Here is a 17,114-nt window from a genome sequence, read left to right on the forward strand (position 1 = left end):
GTCTGGTTAAATGAATTAACACCTAGAAAGTGCTCTGAGCAAAGCTTGGGATAAGATAAGCTAGTTATTTTCGTTGTTATTATTTTCATTCATTATCACCCCTGGGTACTAGCACACTTTATCATACCTTGTACGAATTGTAGTACTCACTAAATGCTTTCAAGTTAATCTTTCTAGACCCTTCACAACCCTGGTTCATCTAATAGCTGTGGGTCACATTTGGATTTTGATGCCCAGAACTTAACACAGAATGGCAGGCATGCTCTGACAAGCACAAAGATTAGTGGGACCACCCCCTTTCCCGTCCCAGTCATTGTCCGTCTGGTAATGTCTGATTGCTGGCTAGTCTCATCTTTGTCTCCCGTTAGGCTCCCAATCTAAGAGAACCTCAAAGTCTTTTTCTCATAAACATGGTAACTGTTAAGACAGTTCTTTTAGGGGCACCTGGGTGGCTCAGTGGGTTAAGCCTCTGCCTTCAGCTCAGGTCATAGTCTCAGGGTCCTGGGATTGAGCCCCACATCAGGCTCTCTGCACAACGGGGAGCCTATTTCCCACTCTCTCTGCCTGCCTCTCTGCCTACTTGTGATCTCTCTCTTTCTCTGCTCTTGAAATTTTTTTAATTAAATCATTTGACTTGATTCTTACTAAATACAAGTATTTATATTTATGTATTGTTTGGGCCCCTCTTTCAACCTATTGAGGAATTTTTATTGCTGATTCTTTTTTGCTCTATTCTTAAGCTTTCTGCAATCAAAACTTTTTCTGCAGCAATATCACTGATTTAAATGTAGGCCTGGACAGGAACAGGACAGAGAGCCCTGTGCATGGGCATTCAAGGCTTTCTCATAGGTTGGCATGGGAGAACATCCCAGGCTCTCATTCATCACCTGTTTATTCTTATTTTATTTATGATGCCAACAAAGTTTGGGTCCAGTAGCAGCACAATATTAAGTAAGCTGAGGTGTAGAAAAATAATTGATACTTACCCTTATTTGGATGTGAATGACATAAATATATTTCCCTAAAGGCAAGATAAATAACCATTTAAAGAGTTATCTCCTTCCTTCCCTCAGAATACGAGCTATCCCGTGTAGGTGAAGAAGCTCTTGGCTTACACATTATGGAAAGTTCTACCAACTTCAGAAAGAACCATGCGTTTAAAAGAGGAAAAAGCTGTATTCCCTGCACCATTCTGATGTCCTTTCATTGTTATCCTCAGGAGCCAGACTGGTCCTCTGCCCACCCACCCCATCGCTCAGCAGACAGGCTGGTACCTCAGTAGCTCCTGTGAGCAGGGTTGACTAACTCCTGTGCTTGCTTGTCTGAGGATGGATAGGTGTGCTGGGAAATTAGTAACAACATGTGTGATAACAGTGAAGATTTTTGAGAAGCAGAACTATTACATATTCTTAAATAGATAACTGGGCACACTAGGAGCATATGAGGACTTTTCCATTACTTCCCCCCAAAAGATAAGCCTTCTATATTGATAGAATACATTGTAAACATTTGTTAGATGGCATTCAAATTTCTTTTTTCCTCTTAATTTGACAAAAGTTTTAAACCTCTTTGTATTTACAAACTTGGCAGACTTCGGATGTTTTCTCAAGCTATTGTTGTAAACAGGCTGACAGCTTGGAAAAATTCACAGGTATTTTATCCCAAATGTCGGCTTAAAATTTAAAGGCAGCTGGAGTTAGCCCTTAGCAAGCTCAGAAACTATATAAATATGCATGTAGTGAAATTTTTCTGTGTAGTGCATGTATCTTCTTGGTAACATATACATTAGTTTGAAAAACTTCTGTATGTAAAGATGTAGCTGTTCATTTTTCTAGTTTATCTTTAGTTTCTAAATTCATATATGAACAGGTGACTTACATAACTTTAAAAATTCTTTAAAATATCTTTGTATCTACAAGTTTCTATTCCTATATGATCTGTCCATTTTATAGAGCAGTTGAGCTTCTGAAAAGTTGTTGAGGCCTTGAACTTTTGAAAGTGAAATTATTTTTAGTTGTCCTGAAAGAGCTCTTTATTTATTTACTTAGTGGGGGAGGTAACAAACATTTATTTATTTATCTGAGAGCGAAAGATAGTGCAGGGCGGGGGGGGGGCAGAGGGAGAGGAAGCCTTAAACAGACTCCTGAGCTTGGAGCCTTGGGGCTCCATTTCAAGATCCTGAGATTATGACCTGAACTGAAACAGAGAGTCAGAGGTTTGGGGCACCTGGGTGGCTCAGTTAAGCATCTAATTTGGCTCATGTCATGATCTTTGGGGTCCTGGGATTAAGCTCTGAGTCTGGCTTCCTGCTCAGCAGAGAGTCGGCTTCTCCCTCTGCCTCTCCCCATCCCCCTACCCCTGCCTGTGTGTGTGCTCTCTCTCTCTCTCTCTCTCTTTCAAATAAATAAATAAAATCCTAAAATAATTTTTTTTAGCTTTATTTATTTATTTGAAAAACAGAGATCACAAGTAGGCAGAGAGAGAGGAAGGGAAGCAGGCTCCCTGCTGAGCAGAGAGCCTGATGCGGGGCTCGATCCCAGGACCCTGGGATCATGACCTGAGCCGAAGGCAGAGGCTTTAGCCCACTGAGCCACCTAGGTGCCCCATAAACAATGTAGTTTTTTAATACATTCTCCAATAAACATAATGTAATACATAAATTTTAGTTTCCAGACTAGTCTCCGGAAATCATTGTCTTAAGTGGCTTGTTGTAAATTCTTTGCCAGTAATAGTGCGTTTCCAGGGCTTGGGCAGAAGTCAGAGCGCAGGGAGAGAGTCATTATTCAAGGACTCCCCTTTGATGGCTGGGAAGACAGAGGGGTGAATTGGTATATAGCTGGGGAGAGGCCCAGAGGGAGGGGATGGGGGGGGCATCAGGAGGAAGCCTTGGAGATCATGTTGTCTAATGCCATCATCTTACAGAAGGGGAAACAGAGATCCAGGAAATTTATGTTGCTGGCCTAAGGTTACATAGCTAGTGGTTGGGCAGGACCCAGGGTCCAGGTCTCCTGATTCCCAGCTCAATTTATAGATCAGCAGGTACTGATAGGAGCTAAAAAGTCCACAAGTCCACATTCGGGGCCTGTGGGGAGAGGAACTGTGAGAAAGGATGGAGGGTGGGGGAAGCTGCTTTGTGGGGACCAGGTTTTATCTCCCCTGGAGGACAGAAATGGCAAAAACTAAGCAGAAAGGTCAGGGTCCTAGCAAAATAGGTTAGCATTCAGGACAGAGTCCAGTGTAAAAATGAGAACTTGCCATACCACAGTGCTGATGATAACAATTACTCTTCTGCTTGTTGGATACCTGTTAAGTACTAGGCATTGGGCTGTATGTTCTGTTATAGTATATCAATGTTCATAGTAATCCTGGTAGAAAGGTGCTGTGTTTCCATTTTTCAGAGGAGGGTGCTGATACTCAGAGTTACACGGCTTGCTCAAAGTAAAATTTAAACCATGTAGCTTGCTGTGAGAGAGTGCCATGATTTGGACATGTCTTAGCCACATTGTTTTGATTTCTGCAGCATTATGCTGCCTAGCCAGAGCCATAGATCTGGCTATAGTGCTGGACAGATGTGGCAGCATCAGAGGTGGGGAGACAGGGGAAGGGGCAGCAGGGTGTCTGGTCCTGGAGGCTTACAGTGAGGGAACAACACAATCAGGGTATAATTGGAGGGCACCTTGCCTGAAGCAGCAGGTAACAGAAGAAATTCCCAGCTCATCCCTGTACTTACTCCTGAGGAGCTAAATAAAAGTGACACATTACCTCTCTGAAACGTTGGGGAGCCTGCATACATGGTGCAGCGCCTATAGGCAGCTGATACCGGGTATGTGGGTGGGGTGGAGTCTTGGGCTCCTAAAACTTGTAAGATATTTAACATGAGTAAGCGGCTGATGGTATGTGTGCGCACCAGAATCCACTGATGCTCTGGAAGTGATGCCACCACAAACGTTTGTCAAATCTTAGGATTTCAGGGGCACCTGGCTGGCTCAGTCAGTGGAGTATGCCGCTCTTGATCTCGGGGTCATGAGTTCAAAGCCCACCTTGGACATAGAGCTTACTTTTAAAAAAATGAAAAACAAGCGTGCCTGGGTGGCTCAGTCATTAAGCGTCTGCCTTCGGCTCAGGTCATGCTCCCCAGGTTCTGGGAACGAGCCCCACATCAGATTCCCTGCTTGGCGGGAAGCTTGCTTCTCCCTCTCCCATTCCCCCTGCTCGTGTTCCGCCTCTCACTGTGAGATAAATAAATAAATAAATAATAAATAAATAAATAAATAAATAAATAAATAAAATCTTTAAAAATGAATGAATAAATAAAATCTTTAAAAAGAAATGAGAAACAAAACCAAATCTGAGGATTTTGGAGCAAGAGAACTGAGATGGTGAATAGAAGAACCACAGCCTGATGAAGAGTCATTAAGTATCCGTGGATTCTAAGTGTCATCGAAGTTTAGGCCAAAAAAGGTCTGTTGGGGAAGACTTCCACTCTACTTTTATAGGGAGAGAAAGGGAAGCACAGTGTTCCAGATCCTAGGTGCTTTCCAATCTTGGCACATCCTACAAAGGAGATACACTCACTTGCTACGGATCAGAAAATTGAAGTTTATTTTATTTTTTAAAGATTTTTATTTACTTACTTGTCAGACAGTGTGCGCACAAGCAATGGGAGTGGCAGGCAAAGGGAAAAGCAGACTCCCCACTGAGCAGGGGGCCTGATGCGGGACTCTATCCCAGGATCCTGAAGTCATGACCTTGGCTGAAGGCAGACGCTTAACCATCTTAGCCACCCAGGTGCCCCAGGAAATTGAAGTTTAGAGATCATTAGCTGTGGGCCACTCACACACACACCACAGTTTTACTGAGATACGCAGACAACCCCCGACTTAGGATGATTCAGCGTATGATTTTTTGACTTTATAGTGGTGCAGAAGTGATACACGTTGAGTAGGAAACATGTGTCAGATTGTGAATTTAGATCTTTCCCAGGCTAGCGGTACTTGGTACAATGTTCTCTTAACAATGCCGGGCAGTAGGCTGAGCTCCCAGTCAGCTACAGGGGTCATGAAGTTACACAGCCATGTACTGACAACCATACCACGCCCATACAGCCCTTTACTCTCAGTACAGTATTGAATAAACTACATGTACTCTCCAGTACTTACTATAATAAGATAGGCTTGCTGTTGGTTGATTTTGCCCAGACATAGGCTAATGTGAGCATGATTAGGGTAGACTACTCTAAACTGATGTTTAGTAGGTTAGGCGTATTAAATGCATTTTTAAAAAACATTTCATTTATTTATTTTTTAGAGGTAGGGATGGGCAGCGGGAGAGAGAGGATCTGTAGCAGGTGCCACACCCAACACAGAACCTGATGTGGGGCTGTCTCACAACCCTGAGATCATGATCTGAGCCAAAATAAAAAATCAGACCCTTAACCGCCTGAGCCACCCAGATGCCCCTATTCAATGTGTTTTTGACTTAGATTCAACTCACAGTGGGCTTATGGGCTACAACCCCATCATAAATGGAAGAAGATTTGTAATTTGCACCTTACAACATTCACCTGTTCTAAGCCTATAAGTCCAAATTGCCTTTTAAGGTAGTAAGTTTCCTATCATTGAAAGTGTTTGAGTAGAAGAGGCTGGGAAATTTCCCAGTCTGGGATATAGTAGAGGAATGTTGTGTTGATTTCAAGTAATGCAAAAATGGTTTCAATGGCCCCAGAGTGCTGAGCAGCTAGCTCTTCACTTCAGTGTTTTAAACTTCGGTGGACATACAAAAGAGGAAGGGCCCAGAAGACCTTTTCGCTGGGCTCATCATCTTCACTCTGTACACTAGAATTGCCCCGGAGCTCTTTTTTTTTCTTTTCTTTTTCTTTCTTTTTTTTTAAATTTTTCCAGTTTTCCAAGATTCATTGTTTATGCACCACACCCAGTGCTCCATGCAATATGTGCCCTCCTTAATACCCACGACCAGGCTCACTCATCCCCCTACCCCACTCCCCTCCAAAACCCTCCGTTTGTTTCTCAGAGTCCACAGTGCTTAAGGTGTATTACTTTCTTTATTTTTAGAGAGTGAGTTTGTGGCAGGGAGGGGCAGAAGGAGAGGGAGAGAGAGTTTTAGGCAAACTCTGCCCTGAGCGCAGAGCCCAACACAGAGCTCAATCTCATAACCCTGAGATCACATTTCATGACCCTGAGATCAGGACCTGAGCCAAAACTGAGAGTCAGATGCTTAACCGACTGAGCCACCCAGGCAGCCCTGCTGAGGAGCCTTTCAACCCTTCTGGTGCAGATACACTGCCCACATGCCAGGCCAGCCATGTCAGCTCCCTCCCATTTTTCAAGGGTACAGCTGTGCTAAAAACTGCTCTCCTCAGCTGAGGAGTTTCAAGTGCACTTCAGAGGGTTATGAAGGGTCAGAAACCCAAAGCAGCCCTGTCCTGCCAGCAGCCACAGTTGCCACGTAGAGTCGCTTCTCTGAGCCCTCATGGCGACTCAGCCCTGTCTAAGTACCTTCTAACTGCTGCTGCCCCTGTCCTACATCCAGCTCTCTCAAGGTGCCGGAGACCCCCTTGGTGGTTTAACCAGAGATGGTTTGTCTCATGACTTTAATCAGATGAACTTTTTTGTCTGTCTGTAATGCACATCCACCAGACGTTAATGCAGAGCTTGAGGACATAAGGGTCCTCGAGAAAAGAGTAAGTGTGAATTCCATCTCCAGATCCGATCAGTGTTCTTGCTTGCAAAACAGCAATTTTATCCATATTTGAACGTTTTGTATCTCTTCTTCAAATATGCAGGCCACTACATCAATGCCTACAGCGGAGGATCAGTACTTTCTCTTTTATCTGCCCTAGAGAGCTTGTATGGTTAACTGATCTGGCCTGGGGCCAGAAGGAACTAGAAATGGTGGCTTTGGGGAGCCTCTGAAACCCTTCTGCACCTCAGTTTCTTTGTAAACTAAGACTAACAATTCCCGCCTACGTGTCACTTTAAGAATCCAGTTAATGACCGTGTGTAAGAACGCCCCGCAATGGTGTGCGTGTTGCATGCTTGCTGTGTGCCAGGTGCTGCGACTCGTCCGTGGGGAGACAGACATGAATAAGTAATGGTCCCTGCCCTGGAGAACCTTACAGCTCAGTCAAGAAGACAGATGCAGAGCCAGGTAATTGTAAAAGGGTGTGCAGGTTCCAAAATGCACAGGAGTCTCTGAGAGCCTCAATGAAGGATTAGGAGTAGGTTACTGGCATAGAGATTTCGGGAAGGCTTCCCACAGGCACTGATGGGCATCGAAAGGGGAAGTCAAGGTGAGTCTGAGAAAGCTGGATATTCCCGGCAGAGGGAACAGAGTGGCAGAGGCATGTAGATGGGGACCAAGAAGGGGGCGTGTCGTGATGCTAATGTTCATAAGTGTTTTATGCAGGTCTCACGTGCTTTCCCTTGGGAGAAATGACCTTTTTATTACATAGAGTGCTTTGAGAGGATTCAAAGGAAGAAAGAAGGCATGAGATGTAGTCATCTGTTCTCCTCTTCGTTTGCCTGATTTTGTGAAGGTGTTTGGGGTCTGGAACAGGAACGAGGCTGAGGGGTTTATGTACATCAGCAAAACCCCAAGATTAAAAGGCATGCTTGGTCCAGGTTAGGTACTATGTATATGTTTCCCACCTGAGGTGGGCACTGCAGCACAGTGGTACTTAGAGAAGGTTACTCTCCAAGGAAGAGACGAGATTTTTTTTTTTTTTTTTAAGATTTTATTTATCCATTTGACAGAGAGAGATCACAAGCAGACAGAGAGGCAGGCAGAGAGGGAGATAGAGGGAAGCAGGCTCCCTGCTGAGCAGAGAGCTCGACACGGGACTTGATCCCAGGACCCCGAGATCATGACCCGAGCCGAAGGCAGTGGCCTAACCCACTGAGCCACCCAGGCACCAGAGACGAGTTTTCATCAAGAAAGCTTTTATCACTCAAGAGGTCTACATTGTAATTAAAATGAGAGAGGGTCCACAACCCATGCAGAGCACTTAGCAGGAGCCTCTGTTGAGCCTCACAGTAATTTTCTGTGTCTGCCCCAGTTTTATAACCTGTAAAACTACAACACTGTCCCTTTCAAGGCTGTTCTTAAAACGTCTCATTGGGTTTCCGGGTCCTGTCCTCACCCAGCATCCCTCACCATCGTATTCCCTCAGGAATCAGGAAACCACAGAGCCCCGTATCCAGTGGTGATTTCATTTCTTCAGCAACGACCGGTAGAGGCAGGAGGGACACCAGGCATGTAAATGGTGCGTAATTCTGGCGCTGTGCGCTTTCATGCCCTCCGCTGTCAAGCCCAGGCCCCATCCAGCCAGACTTCCTCCTTGCCTGGGAACAGATTGTGCCTAGGCATTTCTAGTCCAGTGAATTTAGAAGGGCAAACGGCTTCCTCAGAAAAATGGGATAACCAGGGGCCTAGTCTCTTTTTTGCCTCTTCTGTTGACTTTCAACACGTGGCGTTGAGGCGGGGGAGACCGCGGCGCTTTCTCGTGGCGGCTTGCGTTCGGAGCTGCCCGTCTGAGCCCTGATCCCTGACACCTTTGAGCAAACAGAGGAGGGGGTGGACTAAGTGGGAAGGGCTCCCAGAAGGCAGTGAGGCCTTGAGTAAGTCGTCACCAATGGGTTGTAACTTCTCTCCCGTAAAAGGAGAAGGTTCTCTGCACTTCTCTCCAGATTGGAGCCGGCAGATATTGAACTCACAAATCCCCCTCGACATGGGTCCTTGCCTCATTTCGAGCTGCCGTCTCCTCAGGCGCTGCCGCCTTCTTCACTCTTCCCTCTCCACCCTCCTGCCCTCGCCTGACTCCCTTGTCTCAGGCCTGCTTCTCGGGGTGTGGAGGGAGGGAGCCCTGTGGTGCCCAAGGAGAGCTAGATGACCAAGTAGGCAAGTGAAACGTGTGTTGAGGACACCTGCGAAGCAAATATATTACTAGAAAACGTTTTCAAAAGAATCTAATATTCACTGTTTTAAAAAAGAAAAAAAAAGTGACCATCATGGGGGAAAAGCAGACTTTTGCTGGACTTCCTTAGTATTTTATGGTGTGTCCTTTTAAGTTCTGTTTGGGGGGAACTGTATGATCTTTTCAGTATTTAGGATCACTGAAGGCTTCATCTTTTACCTGTGAACTTCTGGGACTCGGAGAGATAAAAGCAAGCACACTCCTTTGGTCTATGCTCTTTTCTCTAGACCTAGCCACCTGTGTGCTTATTTTACTATTGTAACAGGTTTCTCTGTAGCCCTGGCTCACGCAGAGCCTTCCACCACACTGTGTACTTTCCAGGTGAAAATGTCCACAGTGGGGGTTCAGCCTTGGGACAGAGATAGGCCAGGAAGAGAGATGCAGGAGTATCAGCCTACACATACCTCCTTCCAGAAATTAAAATCAAATCAAGACATCAGTTATTCTCCAGAACAATTAGATGCAAAAAGTAGCCGTAAAAATGTGAAGGAGTGCTCCAGGAACTTAGAGGCCGAGGATTTTCTAGAAGATACTTCCCGCGGAAGGGACCTTGAAGGAAAGGTGATGGAGAGTTTTGCCTATTAACAAAATGTGCCTATCTGACTGGCCTGTTACTTTCTTTCTAAGTTCTAAATCCCATGATTGTCAACTACTGGCTGCTGCTTCTCAGAGCTGCCCCAGACTAGTTTCTTCCAGACTTAAGCACTCTGTCTCTGTTCCTCCATATCTCTCCTGCCCTGGCTTTGGTCCTTAAAGCCTGCCTCTTCTGATAAGCCACTGGAGCCACTGAGAAGAATCAAGTCGAGTCCCCTCGGGCTACAGAATAAGAGAGGCTTCTTTTCTAGTGGACTGTCTGTGTGGTTGCCTGGGGGACATATGGGGTCCCAGGTCCTTGTTTTCACCAGTCTGGCTAAGCACATGTCCTTGTTGTCATCATCACTATCACTCAAAGCTGGCTGTATAGAGTGCTTACAACGTGCCAGGCACCGTGCTACAGTGTACCTGTCCGGATTCGTTAGTGCCTCACCGTAGCCTCAGATGAGTGCTGTTTTTTTTTTTGTTTTTTTGTTTTTTTTTGCATTTTACTGACAAGAGAAAAGGAGGGACAGAGATGTTAAGTAACCAACCTGAAGGTCAGACAGCTAATAAATGGCGGAGCCAGAATTTTTGCTCTTGTGGTGGGATTTTTCTGAGCCCTGCTCATAACCATGACACTGTATTAAGTGCTCAAAGGAAGAGAAGCAGGGGAGGTCTAGTGGGCTAGGAACAGCATGGGGAAGGTGGTAGTGCTTTGTGTTTGAGGAGAGGAAGAACGGGTACTGAGTTTCTTTCCATCAAGATGGAGGTGGTTTGAACTGTTGACAAGAAAGAGCTTCCTCTTAAATGTATTAGATAGTATCTTTTCTCTGTAATGCCATCTTTTTTCATTCTCTTCTTCATGTTTGGTTTCTTTTTTACGCTGTATCAGATCACAGTAAAAGTTGTCTGATAGGGATGCCTTTTCAGTGAGGTACACAGAATCACATTGCCAAGTATAATTTCCACTCAGGTGACACTGTTCTCACCACTGAGGGAAACAGGCAGGATTAAGCCAGAAAAGCTGGTTATTAGGTATTTACCTCTCACTCTTCACACAAGCACAGTTACACACATTGAAATATGTGTCTTTTTAGTATTCTGGTATTGTTGACTGATTTGTTTTTAAAAAGAGGGTTTCCAGGGTGCCTGGGTGGCTCAGTCTGTTACAGGTCTGCCTTCGGCTTGGCTTGTGATCCTGGGGTCCAAGGATCGTGACCTGAGCCGAAGGCAGATGCTCAACCTTGACTGACCTACTCAGGCGCCCCGGAAGACTAATTTGATGCCTCAGATTGAGCCCACAAATTTTATAGTTGCCTCTGAAATTGATTTCTTCCCAACGTAAGTATACTTTTAAGATCATCTTAATAACTCTGTATCTGACATCCACTAGTCATTTATTTATTTAGTGGCTTGGGAGGCTCCTGTTACTCATGGTTTTTATCCATAAGAGTAATTATCGTCCTGGAATTCCCAGTTTAGCCCGAGGCCACCCAACTTCCCTCTTCTCAGGACTCAAGGCTGTGCTGTTTTTCTAAGAAGAGGCCAGAGAAGATGGGGTCTCAAGAATTCAAGTGAGGGGACAGAATAAAAACAGAGATGTCTTTGGGCGCACTCGAAGGAACTCTCTTATCCTCAAAGCCAAAAGCATTTCACCATTAGCTTAGCTCTCTCAAGAGTCCCCAGGCTCCGCTGCGGTTTTTGTCCCAGCTGTAATGACCATCTGACCCCTGGGGAATTCGAGAAAGTTGGACCCTCAGCTTCTCTTTGGAATTAATGGAGCATCCTATAATTTCACAGATGTGAAACTGTTTTTAGAGATCTCAGCTTCCCACTGGTCTGTTTCCTCGGCTGTGTCTTTGTGGGTCAGGCCTAGCGAAGGGAAGGAAAGAAATAAAATGAAATGAGTTCACGTACTTTTCTTCCTTAAAAGGACTGGGAAGGAATACAGAAGGTCAGGGGAATCTAACCTTGGTGAGCTAGCTTGCTCTTCTATCTGCTGCAGGTTACTTTTGATTTTTGCTGCCCAGGTCTCCAGAAAACGGTACAAGAGGGTGTAGACACCTTAGTGTGCAGGTTCCAGCATCATGACGTCATAGAAAGCACTTAGGTTTTACCATCAGGAGGCCTGGGTTTGGGTCTCAAGGCTGCCACCATTAATTAGCTGAGTAATCATGGGAAGAGAGAGAACCGTAGCATAGTTTTCTCCCCTAATTTGAGGTTGTGAAGAATCCTCATTTCACAGGTGGTTGTGCAAGATGCGTTGTAATCATGACACATGTTAAAAATCGCTTTGTTAGCTGTCTGTTATCTCGGCATGTCATGGTTCTAGAACTCATACTAAGGGTTAAGTTTTCACCTTTGTCATTTGGCTTGTAAAATACTTGGAAGAAAGTTTCCAGGTGGTTCATGTTCCCCCTAGGTTAAAAACCTACTCCCGTGTGCTAAGTCATCAATAATGTTTGATAAAGCTGTATCTCTTTTGAATATAGTTTAGATGAATTGTTCCCCTGTAAGATTTCACACAAATTTGGATACCATGATTTGGACTGCCTTCCCGAGAAACTTGGTGTGATAGGATATGGTCACGGAACCACCCACGAACAAATAAGACCAGAAAGATTATTTTCATTTCCTTCTCACTGCAAGTTTGTACATACATCTTCAATAAATAGTTGCTAAGGTTCTCAGGGTCCTGGGATCAAACCCTGCATTGGGCTCTCTGCTCGGCAGGGAGCCTGCTTCCCCCTCTCTGCTGCCTTCTCTACCTACTTGTAATTTCTGTCTGTCAAATAAATAAATAAAATCTTTAAAAAAAAAAAAAAAAGCCATTGAGAAAGATAAAGGAGCCAGGCTGATGGACAGCAAGATGTCATCTTTATTACTGAAAGTGCTCTTTGGAGAATGTGGCTTTGAGTATGCAGCCAAATGGGCCTTCTGAAATTTCATCCTTGAATTAGATAGACTACCCACTCTTCCCCAGGCAGAGCAAGACAGCGGAAGCTGGCAGCTAGCAGGTCAAGCCCTCTACCACCCAGCAGGAGAGGAGTTCAGAACGGATCATTTCTGCAGGCAGGCAGAAAGAGGGAAGAAAGGGGAAGGAGAAGATGGAGAGGCCACACCTGTTATTGTGGGGAATTTTGTGCAGGAGATAACATGGGGAGAATAAATAAAGTCCTCTTAGGATACCTGCCCTGGCATCTCCAAGGGTAGATTAGACCTGGCCTTGCTCCCTAGGGACACGTAGTGTAGAAGGGAGATAAGGCATCTGTCAGTGTGATTGAACCCGAGATTGCCCTTCCTAGGGCTTCTTCACCCTTTAGCTAAAGCTTTAAATGTGGAGTTGGGTTAGGCTTTAAAAAATAATTCTTATTTGACCAAAAAAAAAAATTATGAGAGGACTCATTCCTTTTCATAAAGAGCCAAACTATATTGCCTTACATACATCTGGTGGTATATATAACTTAGCCCAGATGTGAATAAGCAAGAGACCGAGTACCTTGTGCAACAGCACTCAGCTCAGGTAGAAGCAGGTGCATTGAAGCTGCTGAAGCATAAGGAAAAAAGTCAGTGGAAAGAATTTTACTATTATTATTTTTTTTCTTTAAGATTTTATTTTATTTATTTGACAGAAAAAGATCAAAAGTAGGCAGAGAGAGTGGGGGAAGCAGGCTCCCCACTGAGCAGAGAGCCTGACTCAGGGCTCGATCCCAGGACCTTGAGATCATGACCTGAGCCGAAGGCAGAGGCTTAACCTACTGAGCCAGCCAGATGCCCCTATTATTATTAATACCACGATTAATTTCATAGCTTTGGAAATTGATTTGCCGCATGTCACTGACAGAACCCCACAATTCCACCTCCCACCCGACTTCTCTTTTCTACTTTCCCCAACTTCTGTGCCATTCTGTAGAATAGAATTTTGCAGAATTTAAGGTTGACCATGACTTTTTTGTTCGTGTTCTCAGCCAGACTTTCGAGCTGGCTGTCAACCAGGACCCTGGGCCGGCTTTCTTAGGGGAAACCCGCCCATGTGTCGTGCCGAGCTGTGTTAGCCGTTCCATGTTGTTCTCAGATGGGCTCTGGAGTAAGACCAATCCGTGCCTGTGCATTTGTAGTAGCCACTGGATAAGAACCAGAATCATGAGTCCAGAAGTAAAGGGTCAGGGCTCTAACCTGCTGAGTCATCTCAGCTCCGCCTTGCTGGCAGGAGTTCCCAGGCTGCCTTGAATTTGCTTTACTTCTCATTGTGTTTCAGCCTGTCAGAGGCTCTTTCACAGATCGGGGGGCTCATGTAGAAAGAGGTAGGTGTTCGTGGAGCCCAGGAATCTGGGTTCATGATACGTACCCCAGCTCATCTCGATTTGGATGTTACTTGAGGAAAAAAACACGGAAGAGTGGGTCACTCATTCTCCTCCCTGCAAACCTGTCAGCGTTTATTCCTGCAGGGAGGCTAGTGTGAGCTGCCAGCAAAGGGTCCCGAAGGGCTTCTTGGCCATCCTTCAGGTGCTGGTTTCCTGTCTTCTCCCGAGCATCTATGCACCAGTGCCAGCAGCCTTCACTCCCTTTTGTTGCTAACTGCCGGGATGTGCATGAGCAAGAAAAATAAATACCGGAGAACCGACAAGTACTACATAAAATTTTGTTTGGGAACTTGAAAGCTAAGCACTTCCAGGCCAAAAAACATATATTTCTTTTCCATGCCCTGGCCTGAGGTAACCTCACACTTTAACTCACACCACCCCATTAAAAGTGTTTATTAATCTTTCCTAAACTTTTTTTCTTCTGCTTATCTTCAAGTGTCTAAGTCTTTTCCAGCTCTGAATAAGCCGCTACTCTTTGGTGATCACTTTTTCTCCTGAACAATCGAATCATTAAAAAGGAGCTGACAGGGCGCCTGGGTGGCTCCGTCCATTAAGCGTGTGCCTTCAGCTCAGGTCATGATCCCAGAGTCCTGGGATCGAGTCCCATGTCCAGCTTCCTGCTCAGTGGGGAGTCTGCTTCTCCCTCTAAACCTCCCCCCACTCCTGCTCTCTCTCTCTCTCTCTCTCAGATAAATAAATAAAATCTTAAAAAAGAAAATGAGCATGACATGGATTTGTGCTCATTATAGAGAGGAAGAGTAGAGGAGGGAAAAATGTTAAGTGTTTGCAAGGTGGCTTATAAATAGTTAAATCATCAAAGAATCTTAGATATCTTAAACTTCAAGAGCATGTTTTTTTCTACAGAACTCACCTAAACTTGTGTGTTAAGATGTACTAAACTTGTATTATTAATCATCCTAACACATGATTGTCCTATTTCTAAGTTGCAAATACTTTATGGGTGGGAACTTTGATTCATCTCCAGAATGTGTTCTAGATCCCCGACAATCAGAGTACCACATGAATGCTTGCTTGATACCATGGTTCGAAGAACTTGTTTTTAAAATATTTGTTGCATACCTTTGTAGATAGATACACAAAGATTAATAAGACATAGTTTCTCCTCTGGAATAACTTACACTCTATTCAATAAGCAAATAATTATATCCTAATGACTACCCTAATGAATAGTGAATCAAGTCGTGTAGGACTCAGCTACTCTGAGCAGCTGACTGCGCCTCGGGGTGAGGATGGGAAACAGATGGCTTTTGTGGAAGGGATATATTTGAGTTTGGATTTTAAGTGTGAACTGAATCTTAAATTTTTATGTCAGGAAGGAAGAGATAATCTAATACAGTCTTACTATTGTACAGGTGAAGAACCTAAGACCTAGAGATTGCTAGGATCCAATAGCTGGTCAGTACCGGAACTAGAGTCCTACCAGAACTTTCCTGTCATTTCTAGAACTTGGGGTACCCAGAGCATTCACTGTTTTAGGAAAATGGGATCAACTTTGAATATAGTTTCTCTTAGAACAACCTAGTATTTTTAGAGTCACCTTTATCATAAAGCTGTCTCAGAAGGGTTGATTAACTGTTAAATTATCTTTTGTCTGAGCCTACAGTAACAGCTGTCCTGGTACATAAACTAGTTACACTATTTTAATATTTTATTACAAAACAGTAAAAGGCAGGGCAGTCTGGACCTTGCTAAGTGGAATAGTTTGTGGCCCTGAGGTAATCTAGAAGTTCTAAATCATTGCACCAAATATACAAGAATGTCACACAATGTAATTAGGCAGATAAAAGAAAAGGATGAAAGAATCTTCTTCATCTATTTTCTGGGCATACTCCTGGTATAAAAGTGAATCTTAATACATGACACTGAATTACTTGAATGTTGAATGCTATCTTTTTTCTTAAAGATTTTATTTATTTGCAAGGGAGAGAGCACAAGCAGGGAGGAGTGGCAGAGGAAGAGGGAGAAGCAGACTCCCCGTTGAGCAGGGAGCACAATGCAGGGCTCTGTCCCTGAACCCCAGGGTCATGACCCAAGCCAAACTGACTGAGCCACTCAGACACCCCCTGGTCTATCAGTTTTTAGTTCTGTGACTTTGTGAGGATGTTACCTAACATTTCTCATTTCTAAGCCTTTTTTTTTTTTAACCTATAAAATTAGGGAAATAATTTTCCTCAGCTTGTCTCAAGAAATTGTACCAATTATTCTTCATAAAACCCTTCCCCAAATGTGCCTAACACAGACTTGAATCCGAGTAAATTATAGTTTGAAGTATTTCACTTCATTTTCTATGGATATGTTTTAAAGCATTAAGTAGAGTCACAGAATAAACCTATTTTGTATTGAGAAAAAGTATCTCATTCTTTCCAGAACATAAGAGTATGATAAATACCATGCCTCTCTTTTTATTCTTTTGGTGTTCTAGTGAACACTTTTTGTAGCAGCAGGTTTTAATGATTAATTTTGAGGCCTGAACCAAAGCATTATTGACTAAGATGAAAACCACAAGCCCCAAGAGTCAGTAAGTATTGATGTTGGTTGAGAGCCAGTGAGATAATAATGTTTAATATATTAAATATTAAATGCAGAGTCTTCTGGTTTGGTGAGTGTTGCTAATGCTGCCAATTAAAACATGGCAGTTTGATTTATAGAAGTTTAATTTTATCTGTATTCAATCCATTTCAGCTGATGGTTACCATAAATAATGATAAAATACTGTTACCAGCCAAGTAATATCCTGAAATTTTGTGTGAATTCAGTGAGAAAAATGAAAAAAACTTTATTTAAATGCTTATATTTTTCAGTGGGTGGTTAAATTTACATATTTAGTATTACTTTGAACGTTTATGATTTTAAGGTATTATAAATGATTTAAATATAAAACTAAATAGAAAAAAATTTGTGATAATATAGGCATTTTTCCTCTTTCATTTTCTGCTTTTCTGTAATTCCAAAATGTCATCCAAAACTCCTGTGTAGTCACTTTAAAGGCGAACAGTTTTGTGAAATGCAAACATCTCTATCACCATAAACCTGTATTGCCTGTGTTAGTTTCAGACCTGTCACTAGAAATGAGTTTTTTAAATCATACTTTGTATGTTTCACTTAAGCAGATCTGGGGGAATATATTTCTGAAGCAGCTAACCAACATTTCATTATTGATA

At 43.6% G+C, this 17,114-nt stretch overlaps 1 protein-coding gene across 9 annotated transcripts in view; it reads left to right on the forward strand.

Annotated features, from left to right (window-relative positions):
- Positions 1 to 17,114, forward strand: part of LRRC8D (leucine rich repeat containing 8 VRAC subunit D) — a 118,803-nt gene that overhangs the window by 70,678 nt on the left and 31,011 nt on the right. The window contains exon 1 of one of the 9 annotated variants that reach the window (XM_059137319.1): positions 8,203 to 8,281. The exons of the other annotated variants lie outside the window; for them this stretch is intronic. The gene's annotated coding sequence lies outside the window, so the exon portion shown is untranslated. Of the gene's footprint in view, positions 1 to 8,202; positions 8,282 to 17,114 lie in introns of those variants that run through there. 9 annotated transcript variants of the gene reach the window in all.

Source organism: Mustela lutreola, chromosome 10 (assembly GCF_030435805.1).
Source record: "Mustela lutreola isolate mMusLut2 chromosome 10, mMusLut2.pri, whole genome shotgun sequence".
NCBI classification, from domain to species: Eukaryota; Metazoa; Chordata; class Mammalia; order Carnivora; family Mustelidae; genus Mustela; species Mustela lutreola.